At 44.7% G+C, this 11,796-nt stretch overlaps 1 protein-coding gene across 1 annotated transcript in view; it reads left to right on the top strand.

Annotated features, from left to right (window-relative positions):
• Positions 1-264: 264 nt before the first annotated feature.
• Positions 265-11,796, top strand: part of LOC142296590 (cytochrome P450 2J2-like) — a 399,973-nt gene continuing 388,441 nt past the window's right edge. Inside the window, exon 1 of the mRNA XM_075340382.1 lies at positions 265-321. The gene's annotated coding sequence lies outside the window, so the exon portion shown is untranslated. The remainder of the gene's footprint in view (positions 322-11,796) is intronic.

Raw genomic sequence — 11,796 nt, 5'->3', positions numbered from 1 at the left:
AAAGACATTACAGCACAGGATTCTTTTTGTGAGGTAAAACATTTTCCTGCCTGTTTTTAAAAACCGTCTTACTTCAAAGAGAGAACAATTTGCTATCCTGTGCTTTAATGTTTCTATGCTTTACTACTTCCTCTCTGTCTCAGGGGCCGTAGTATGATCAGACCATTTCCCTGTACTATTGTGTAAGAATATCTCAGTACATTCAGGAAATCAAACAAGAAAAAAACAATTCACCACTATACTCGATTACGGAGATATCACAAACAGAGCCCAGCTAGGACTAACGAATCCAAAAGAGAAGCAATCTAGCGGACAGGTCAAGTAAGTAAAACATAGTCTTTATTCCATATTTTTTAAAAAATTTAATGCAGCACAACAGACATGGCACCAACAGATATACCAGGGAAGCAATCCAATGCCTTTCAACAATAACTTATACCTTAATCATGGATATAGTGTAGTCCAAAGCTTGCACACTATATCAATGGTAGTAGGAACCCTGAACCAGCCCAATAGGACTAATTGGTCCAGCTGTTGCCACCACCTGAAATAATCAGACTATCAGCATATACTATGTGAATGCAAAGAAGAAATTGACAAATTCACTAATTCATAATATCAGCATTACAAAAAAATACACAATGCATAAACATATAATATTATATACAAAAAATTTCAATTATATTGCGTGATCAAGTCCTCACACAAACATTGACCCTTGTGGCATTCTGGTGCAAATTTTAAAAGTCCAATAGGATTAAGGATTGAGAACCTTCCTTTTAATATCTCCTCCTCTAGGTGGTTTATAAACATTGCAAAAGCTCTGAATTCCATTCCACTAACATTCCCTATATGTTACAGTGAGAAATGTCAAGTTGAGACTGCTGATATTCCAATTGCATTAGGTTTTTTAGCGTCTGACATATGACGTCTAATCCTAGTCTTCAGGGGTGCAATTCTACATCCTACATATTGTAATCTCCAAATAGTGCAATTAATAAGGTATATAACGCCCTCTGTGTTGTAGTCTATATATTGTTTGATATTGTACTGGGCCTCTGTAGAATAGAACTGAAAACTATCCCCTTTGGCAACATGGTTGGAGATCTTACATGGATAATGTCCACATTAATAAAACCCTCTGTGTGTCATCCATCCATCATTGAATGTACCAAAATTTTGAACATGATAGCTAGGATATAACATATTTCCTATTGTAGGTTCCTGCTTAGGCGCAAACTTTATTGGATTATTTTTTATTGCACTTGCCAAAGTATCGTTTTGATTGAGTATGGGCATGGATTTTTTGATAATACAGACAATATTGTACTGCACACTATATTGCGTGGAAAACATAATAGGGTCTGAATTATGCTCAATACTGGATTTTTTATTTTTACTTGTATTTATTAATAAAGTTTTTCTATCCTGTTTTTTTTGTATCCATGTTTTGTCCCTATTAAGTGTCCACTCTGGATACCACCGACTTTAAGTCTTTGGCATATATAAAAATTATATTCCTCACTAATGTTTCTTTTAGTTCTTATAAGTTATCCAGTGTGTATGTTCTTAAAGGGAACCTGTCAGGTCCCATATGTGTTCTAACCTACAAGCAAGGTGATGTGTGGCCTAAAAACCTCCTTCCTACCCATCCCTGTGTTGTAATATAAATGTATAAAAAAAGTTTTATAACTTACGTGTTCCCTATGTAAATGAGCAGAGGGTCTAGTCCCCTGGGCGTTGCTTTGCGCCGTGGGCGTGACACTATGGAATTACATGAGCGACGTCACCGTTACCGCCTAGAAATCCTGCGCGTGTGTGCTTCTCATTAATGCAGCTTTTTTAGCCGTGTGCACCTTACAAATATGTCCTATCCATTTGGTCTTTGGTTCCGCAGTGTACTTGAGCCAGGTTGGAAGTTCCGGTCATGCGCTGTGTCGAGTTTTTGCTTGCCGGCTTTAGACGCGCTCTGCGCCTGACCGGAACCTCTAGGCTGGCTCAAGTACACTGCGGAACAAAGACCAAATGGAAAGGACATATTTGTAAGGTGTACCCGGCTAAGAAGGCTGCGCGAATGCGAAGCACACACACGCGGGATTTCTAGGTGGTAATGGTGACGTCACTCATGTAAATCCATAGTATCACGCCCACAGGGCGACACGACGCCCAAGGGGACTAGACCATCTTTTATTTACATAGGGAAAATGCAAGTTATAAAACTTTTTTTAGACATTCATTTTACACCATATTACGACACAGAGAAGGGTAGGAAGGGGTTTTTAGGCCACACATCACCCTGCTTGTAGGTTAGAACGCATATGGAACCTGACAGGTTCCCTTTAATAATATGAAACGGGTAGCAGGAATGTGCTTGGAGAATGGACTTGCTATCCATAGGTTTGCGGTAGGGGTTAATAGTTACTAGGCCTGTGTTCACATTGCTTGTCATAGAAATGTCCAAATAATTGATGGTTGTTAATTGCAGATTAGATGTAAATTTAAGATTAAAATTATTGTTGTTCATATATTCCACAAAAAGGTCAGCCTGTATCACCTCTCCCCTCCACACAATAATTAAATTGTCTATATAACCATCATAAAAAACAATATGGTCGCTATATGGATTGTGTTAATTGATAATACATTTTTATTCCCATACAGTAACAATTAAATTAGCTAAAGATGGTGAAAATTTGCCCCCCCCCCCATGCCATCCCCCTGTTTTTGAATGAAAAACTTTTATCAAAAGTAAAGAAATTGTGTGTTAATAAAAAATTAACCGCTGATAATAAAAAATTCTTATTGAGGGCAGCATGGGGGGCAAACTTGTCCAAAAATATTCTAAACTCTCCATTGTGATTCTTTGTGGAAGGGAGGAATACAGGCTGACTATATCGCAACAAAGCCATTTATATTCCTCTTTCCATGCAAAATTTTGCATGCTACAAATGATGAATTTTGTACCTTGTATATATCCTGGTAGGGCACGTACTAGTAGTTGTAGATAAAAGTCTACGCAAGCTCCCAGGTTCTCATTAAGAGAACCTATTCCTGCTATAATTGGTCTAAAGGGCGAAGATGTTTTCATGTATTTTAGGCATGGCATGATATATCGGTGTAACTGGATGCTGGACGAATAAATGGTCTCTTCGTTTATCATCTATTCCTCACATATACTGTATATATTTTCTCTTGTAATAGATTATAAATTTCTTCCTGGAACCTAGCAGTGGGATTAAAGGATATTTCTTCATATATCTTACTATCGTTAAGCATATCCAAGTTATACCGATAAGACAGCGCAGTATCCAAAACTTAATTCTCCCCCATTTTTCAGCAGGTCTTACCATGCTGACCTTGTTAGATTTCAATATATTCAGAGCCAGAGTTTCCTGTTTTGAAAGATTATAATGTATTTTCTGTGGTTGGTGATCTAAAAAAATTAGTTCTTTTTGAATAAGGTCCTGAAACTGGTCAAGAATCGGGGGTCTAGATTTAAGTGGGTAAAACAGAGGATTATGACGCACACACGGGGTCCCTGGGGTTTTTGGGTTACTTGTCATCGGGCCGGTTTGGGGATGTCACAGCGGCCTGGCCCGGTTCCATGACCCCGTCGGTGTCAATAAAGATGGAGGGGTTTACAAGGGAGTAGGATAAAGTTTGTCTTCATGATGCCACCTGTGGTGTGCGGCCAGGTATTAGCCGCCGCTGCGGGATGCCTTCTCCGGGGCGGATGGTAACGCAGCTCAGATGGTGTAGCTCTCCACAAGCAGAGCTTAGGCCCATGTGAGGATGTGGGGGGTAGTAGTGGTCCACTCCAGTGTGGGAGCTCGGGGTGCGGGAAGGAATAGACGACACAGTGGATTAAGTTTAGGTTGTTTACTCACTGAATTGCTCCTGCCATTGGACTGCCGTACTCCGCTGTGATAGGCTCCAGCCAATCCCGGACAGTCATAACCGGTGGAGTTTCCTTGTGATTCCTTTCTCCCTGCGCTGTTTGTGTGAGTCCCTGCGACTTGAAGCTACGCTGGGACCCGAGTCCTTGGGGTTTGTTCAGTCCCCTGTCCCGTATAGCAGGCAGCGCAAATCCATAGATGGAGCCTCCCTATGGTCACGACTCCTGGCTCGATGAGCTGCTTTGCCTCGGGCGCTGTGTGTGAGCCAGAAGACTTGAAGTCCTCTGCCCGGTGGATTCTGCTGGTGGGACTTGCAGTGCCCACCAGTCTAGAGCTCCACAACCTGAGGTGTGCGCTGGTCCTGAGGGAGTTAAGAGCTCTCCCCTCAGCGACCGTGTTCTCCTGTGTCTCACTTGGTTCCCGGTGATTTCTCAACTCTTTGTGTGTGTGTGTGTGTGTCGCCTTGCTCCTCAGAACCATCGCTCCACCCCCCCCCGGGTTTCTGAGGTAGTGGGTGGGAGGCCCTAGACGATATGGTAACTATCCTAAATGACCCTAATCCTAAGCCAGTCCTGGTGAGAGGGAAACTAGATATGTGTATGTTAGTGAGTGTGGGTTTTACCGGCAATTACCTCCTCTGTATCCGAGATGAATACTGCAACTCTGGTGGCGACTAAAGCCTCAGGGGCATCATACTCCCCCATAGCGAATCCCAGCACCTCCGCGGGCTGGAAAGAAAAATAACACAATTGACAGTACTGCAAAATTTTGTGATGCTGTTAACATTAACCTTTCTTCCCTTTATGGGAGGCTCGGTTCACAAACAATTACATTTTCTATATTAAGTCATATAAAACTATGAGCACTATAAAATACTATAAGAATTTAGGATAAAACATTCACTCTTTTTTTTTTTGTTTTGCAATAACACATTTTCTTTTTGACAATAACACATTTTCTTTTGCACCCTGCATTTCGTCAATTAGGTGCAACATTGTTGAACACAAATGACAGCATTATCTGGGACCTGCCTCAAAACCCCCAAGTAGTCTCTGGGCGTGCGTCAGCACGTTCCCGACCATGCTTCATTGCTTGTGCATGTACGACAGGGTTTGAGGTCCTGTGGTCGCTTTAATTCTGGTAAGGTGCACAACAGCTGCAATATTTACAGAGTAGTCCTGGTCACACCTAGTCCAGTGGCCCAGATGTCCATTTCAATGCAACACATCCAATATTTATGCAGAATATTTTAACTATTTACAGGGTTCAGGTAGTCCCACTACTCCTTCTTGGCTGCTGGTTCCTGAGGGCGAGCTGCTGCCCCCAAGTTCGGTCCACTCATAGAACATCCTCGGGCATAGTGCCCCACTTTGTCGCAGCGGCGGCAGATCGGCTGCCCGTCGGAGTCATAGCGATCAGGGACCTGGGGCAATGGATTTCGTCCTCGCTGCTGCCATGGAAGGTCATCAGCACTGGAGGCCAGCTCGATGGTTGTTGGTCGCTGAGCCCCCTGATGGGCTTGCACTACTTTGGTTAGAGTAGCCATACCCTGAATCAGTTCTAGGACCTGGAGCCGCAGTTAAGCGACAGGATCTCCACCCACAGCCTGTTCACAGGCCCCCACTGTCACCCGAGTAGCCGGTACTGACCCCGGTTTGGTTGCGGACAACTGACGAGGTTTGGAGTCATGCAGAGCCGGTTCTTTTAGCACTCGGATGGCCCATTCTTTGAACTCTGCAAAGCTGAGATCAGGATTTTGCAGAGTCACGATGTACTGCTGGGCCCGATGAGCGTCGGACAGGAGGCCTTCTATAAATTGATCGGTTAACAGTCGGTACTCATCCTGTGCCCCATCTGGCTCCATCTGTCGAGCTGCTTTCACGGCTTTTTGAAGATTTAAAGCATAATCCCGGATACTGTCCTGCATCCTTTGTTTTCACCCATAGAATCTCATTTTGATCTCGGCTGCTGTGCGGGTGTCAAAGGTATCTTTCAACTTGGCCAAGGTTTGCTTCACTGTTCTTTTTTTAGCCTCTGGCCAGGATCTGACCTCTCGCCTAGTTGCCCCGGACAGCTGGCTGATTAGGATGCTGGTCTTCTGACATTCAGCCAGGGGAAATACTGGAAATAGGCTATACAGTCTCTTTTTAAACTCCGCCAGAGTATATGCCTCTCCTGAGTATTGTGGCAGCCATGTTGCCCCTGGGAGATATGGCATTGTGAACGGTAACACCAGCACTGCTGTTGCAGCTTCAGGGGCGGCCTGATCCTCCTCAGACGACATCTGCCACGAATTCACCTACTTCCGGCAGCGGGACTTCCCTTTGCGCTCTTTTATCTGGGTTCTGCCCACGATCACACGCTACTCTCTATTCCCGTGCTGCGCAGCTAATGGCGAATGTCACTTCTAATGAACGTTATTTGTACAGTCTGGTTAAGGCACACAGTACCCGCTAGGACGGGCATGGAATTATTGTCACACACTGTCACACAGGCTGGGGGCGCTTCTGACTGCAACCAATCACAGACGCTAGGTCGGTGGGCGGGGAAAGCAGTGCATATGGGTGAGCAATAATGAGTGGCCCCAGAAGACGAGTGAGTGGCCGCGAGAGCAGTTACAGCAACGTTGAAGACTTAGTAAGTATGAAGCGCTTGCTTCATTCTTATTGTCTTTATTTTTCCTTTATTTATTTTTTCTTTCCCAAGTGCCGGATCCAGATCATTAGCCAAAATTGCCTGAGAATCCCAGGCCATGCACTCGAGTACCTTTTGAAACTGCGCAAATTTGGACTTTTACAGTCCAGGTCCGCCCATTACTAGTAGTGCAAATCAAAAAAGGTCCGTGGAGCCTCTGTTAGGAAAATAGCCAGATATCCCTCCGGGAAGGACCTAGCCAAGGAGTGGCTCTTTTTAGGAGACCACCATAACCACAATATTAAGTGGCCCTTTTAGTCAATATCCCACTCTTTGATGAGTTTAAAGATATGACAAGTGAAATACCAAGGCCAGGTATCCATCCACAGACACCTGTTTTGGCCCTCATCAATGGGAAGTAGGATTCTGGCTAGGTGGGAGCAAAGCCTAGTAGACCAGCAAGACAAAACAATCACTGATCTCGGGGAGACCAGCCAGAGAAAACACTGCCAGCAGCCAGCAAAAGCGCTCAACAAAGTGAAATCCTAGGTCAGTGATACTTACTTCCCAGGGGGCAATGCACCTAGGATTTCACTGTGTTGAGCACCTTTGCTGGCTGCCGGCAGTGTTTTGTCTGGCTGGTCTGCCAGAGATAAGTGATTGTTTTGTCATCACTAGTAGTGATCAGACGTAGATGGGGAAAAAGGGGAAGGAGAGGGGGTTGAGAGAAGGAGAACATGGGAAGGTGGGAAAAAGGGGGGAAAATATGAGAGAGAGAGAGAGAAGAAAAAAAGAGGAGAAAATCATGTTTTGTAAGTTTGACTTGGGTTGTGTAAAAATGAAACTACTGTATATATGGAGTATGCAATGTAAAATATGTAAAAGATATTGTGCTGAGAATAAGATTATAAAATTTTAAAACGTGGATGATAGATTGTAGGTAAAAATTAGGAAAATAGCATCAGAGAATATACGAGCACTAGAGAAAGTAGAGTCAGTAATGACCAGGAGCACTAAATTGTATAGAAAAACCCAGAATGGTAACATAGATGGATGGAGAATGAGGAACACACTGAAGAAATAGGAGTGGTAAGTGTGATTACTAAGGTGCATACTATACTGTGCTGCTGGCTGGGAGACTGCCTGGATTGGTGGCGTGATTTGTGCTAACTGTAGTCATTGCTATAGATAAGCACCAATGTGCAGGTGATATTTCCGGGATTAAAAGTGGAGAAGCAGCAAATAACATAGCTGTGTACTTCCCATGTGATTCCTGAAAGGCTGTGTGTTGGGCGCATGCACCAGTGATATAGAGGTCGGGGGCATGAAACGGCATTGTTGTCGTAGTCTAAAGGGCTGTGTGTCAGGCACATGCGCCGGTGACAAGACAGCCATATGTGAGAGTAGAAATTTAGGGCCATAGACCTAGCAAAGCAGCTTGCGTTGTAGGAAGTGCCAGTGACTTGATAATCAGGAGCATGGAGGAGACACTGAGGCCATATTCATAGTCATAGTTACTATTCGCTCATCACTAATGACAACGCAATGTGCGTTATAGGAGTTGGTGTTGGCTACACCATGCCAGGGAAATAATAGACGCCAACTTCTTGGACAGGGTGTGAATAAGGCTCTCAATTATATAGGAACGTTGAGTGGTGCTGGATACAATGTAAAGAATATCTCAGCTGCGCCTCCAAATCGGTGGAAGGGAAATACTATTTGAACAATATGTATGTATGTATGTGTGTATGTGTGTGTGTATGTGTGTATGTATGTATATATATATATATATATATATATATACTAGCTGTACTACCCGTGCATTGCCCGGGATAGTAACTGTCACTCTGTCTCTCTCCCAGTCTCTGTCTGTGTGTCGCTGTCTGTCTCTCTGTCTGTGTCTTTCTCTGTCTGTCTGTTTCTATCTCTCTGTCTGTATTTGTATAATTTTGTCTCTCTCTATCTCTGTGTCTGTCTCTATGTGTGTGTCTGTCTGTCTGTCTCTCTCTTTCCCCATCTCTCTCTTTCCCCGTCTGTCTTTGTCTGTCTCTTTCCAGGTGTGTCTCTTTCCAGGTGTGTCTCTTTCCCGGTCTGTCTCTTTCCCCGTCTGTCTCTTTCCCGGTCTGTCTCTTTCCCGGTCTGTCTCTTTCCCGGTCTGTCTCTTTCCCGGTCTGTCTCTTTCCCGGTCTGTCTCTTTCCCGGTCCGTCTCTTTCCCGGTCCGTCTCTTTCCCGGTCTGTCTCTTTCCCGGTCTGTCTCTTTCCCGGTCTGTCTCTTTCCCGGTCTGTCTCTTTCCCGGTCTGTCTCTTTCCCGGTCTGTCTCTTTCCCGGTCTGTCTCTTTCCCGGTCTGTCTCTTTCCCCGGCTGTCTCTTTCCCCGTCTGTCTCTATGCTTGGCTGTCTCTTTCCAGGTCTGTCTCTTTCCCCGGCTGTCTCTTTCCAGGTCTGTCTCTTTCCCCGCCTGTCTCTTTCCCCGCCTGTCTCTTTCCCCGTCTGTCTCTATGCTTGGCTGTCTCTTTCTAGGGCTGTCTCTTTCCCCGTCTGTCTCTTTCCAGGTCTGTCTCTATGCTTGGCTGTCTCTATGCTTGGCTGTCTCTTTGCCCGGCTGTCTCTTTGCCCGGCTGTCTCTTTGCCCGGCTGTCTCTTTGCCCGGCTGTCTCTTTGCCCGGCTGTCTCTATGCTTGGCTGTCTCTATGCTTGGCTGTCTCTTTGCCCGGCTGTCTCTTTGCCCGGCTGTCTCTTTGCCTGGCTGTCTCTTTCCAGGTCTGTCTCTTTCCAGGTCTGTCTCTATGCTTGGCTGTCTCTTTCCAGGTCTGTCTCTTTCCAGGTCTGTCTCTTTCTAGGTCTGTCTCTTTGCCCGGCTGTCTCTTTGCCCGGCTGTCTCTTTGCCTGGCTGTCTCTTTGCCCGGCTGTCTCTTTGCCCAGCTGTCTCTTTCCAGGTCTGTCTCTTTCCAGGTCTGTCTCTTTGCCCAGCTGTCTCTTTGCCCGGCTGTCTCTTTGCCCGGCTGTCTCTCTCTAGGTCTGTCTCTTTCTAGGTCTGTCACTTTCTAGGTCTGTCTCTTTGCCCTGCTGTCTCGTTCCCCATCTGTCTCTTTCCCCATCTGTCTCTTTGCCCGGCTGTCTCTGTCTGTCTCTTTCCACGTCTGTCTCTTTCCCCATCTGTCTCTGTCTGTCTCTTTCCACGTCTGTTTCTCTCTGTCTGTATTTCTTTCTGTCTCTCGCTATCCGTCTCCCCACCGACATCAAATTACCTCACACAGAAGCTTCTTATACTAACAGTTTATTTTGTTCTTATAGCAACCACCGACAGTTGCTATTAATAGCCTGTAGCTCCCACCTCTATTCAGTTTAATAGAGGCAGGATTTTGGAGAGTAACTGTAAAGCGCGGGGTTAAATCTTCCCATCAAAACAGTCTATGACATTCCCTGAGTCACATGGAGTGCATGTGCAAACGTTCGTGATTGTAAATGCGACGATGCAAATTCCTTTAGCGGACATACATGCACACACATGCGCACACACACACACACACACACACATATATACATACAATACATACAAACATACACACATACATACTCTGAGGTTTTTATATATATATATATATATATATATATATATATATATATATATATATATAATGACGCCAAAAGCCCATTCTAGGTTGGGATATTGGTGAGCCTGTCATGTGTGATGCATGTATATAGTGCTATCTGACCCACCTGGCTTAGTGTTGTGCGTCATTTATAGGCCATAGTTCAGACATTGTGTATCTCGCTTATCAGTGTGAGATGCACCTGTATAGTGCTGATTGGCCTGCCTGACCTGGGTTTCTGGCGTTATTTATAGGTCACAGTTCAGACACTGTGAATTACACCTATCTATATGATGGGCTCCCAGTGCAAGCCTTATTAGTGTGAAAGTTTTTTGCTAAGCAGCCGCCCCTCCCCTCTAGGTTGAATGGGTTGAGTGGCTGTGACATCAGCATCTTGCACCTGGGCTGCAGCCTCCTTCAAGAGAAGGGTCTAGCACATTCTGTTTGTGCGTACATCACCTGGTCTGGCATCTTTGGTAGGTTTTTCTTTTTTTATGCAGTTCTATGGTATTTTTTCTTGATAAATTAGTGTAGGGACCCGCAAGTGTGAAAATCCGTGATGAGGATTGCGGGCTTCCATATTTTGGACCAAAATATCAACTAACTTCTCACAATTGAGGTATGGCACATTTTATCCATTCTTGCAGGATGTGTGTGGACCTTTTGATTCTAGGTTGGTATATTGGTGAGACTGTCATGTTGATGCATGTATATAGTGCTAACTGACCCGCCTGGCCTAGTGTTGTGCGTCATTTATAGGCCATAATTCAGACACTGTGCATCTCGCCTATCTGTGTGAGATGCATGTGTATAGTGCTGATTAGCCCGCCTTACCTGGGTTTAGGCGTCATTTATAAGTCACAGTGCAGACACTGTGCATTACACCTATCTATATGATGGGCTCCCAGTGCAAGCCTTATTAGTGTTTATAAGTTTTTTGCTAAGCAGCTGCCCCCCTCCCCTCTAGGTTGAATGGGTTGAGTGGCTGTGACATCAGCATCTTGCACCTGGGCTGCAGCCTCCTTTAAGAGAAGGGTCTAGCACATTCTGTTTGTGCATACATCATCTGGTCTGGCATCTTTGGTAGGTTTTTCTTCAATGTGTGATGACCTAAACGTTTTCACCCATATACAGTGAAAGAAAAAAGTATTTGATCCCTTGCTGATTTTGTAAGTTTGGCCACTAACAAAGACATGAACAGTCTATAATTTTAAGGGTAGGTTAATTTTAAAAGTGAGAGATAGAATATTCAAAATAAAACCCAGAATATCACATTGTATAAATTATATAAATTTATTTGAATTTTGCAGAGAGAAAATCCATTTGATCCCTCTGGCAAACAAGACTTAATACTTGGCAGAAAAACTCTTGTTGGCAAGCACAGCAGTCAGATGTTTTTTGCAGTTGATGAAGAAGGGCAGTGAGCCCCATAGGGGTGAGCAGGCCCATGACGATCGGGAGGGTGCAGGGTAAGGAGTTAAAGGTTTTGGTTGGGGATGAGGGAGGTAGATGGGGGCATGGGATTGGTGGTTGGTACTGGAGGGGGGATTGGTGGAGAGCAAGGAAGGGGTGGGGGCGTAGTTTGAGGTATAAAGAGAATGTAAAGTGTGTTACCTCCCCTTTCGTCGCTTGAACTTTGTGCCCCAGGACGTCTGTGCTGCAGCCCATTGCG

The sequence above is a fragment of the Anomaloglossus baeobatrachus genome, chromosome 3, assembly GCF_048569485.1.
Source record: "Anomaloglossus baeobatrachus isolate aAnoBae1 chromosome 3, aAnoBae1.hap1, whole genome shotgun sequence".
In the NCBI taxonomy this organism is placed as follows: domain Eukaryota; kingdom Metazoa; phylum Chordata; class Amphibia; order Anura; family Aromobatidae; genus Anomaloglossus; species Anomaloglossus baeobatrachus.
This window is presented reverse-complemented; position numbering and strand designations above follow the sequence as displayed.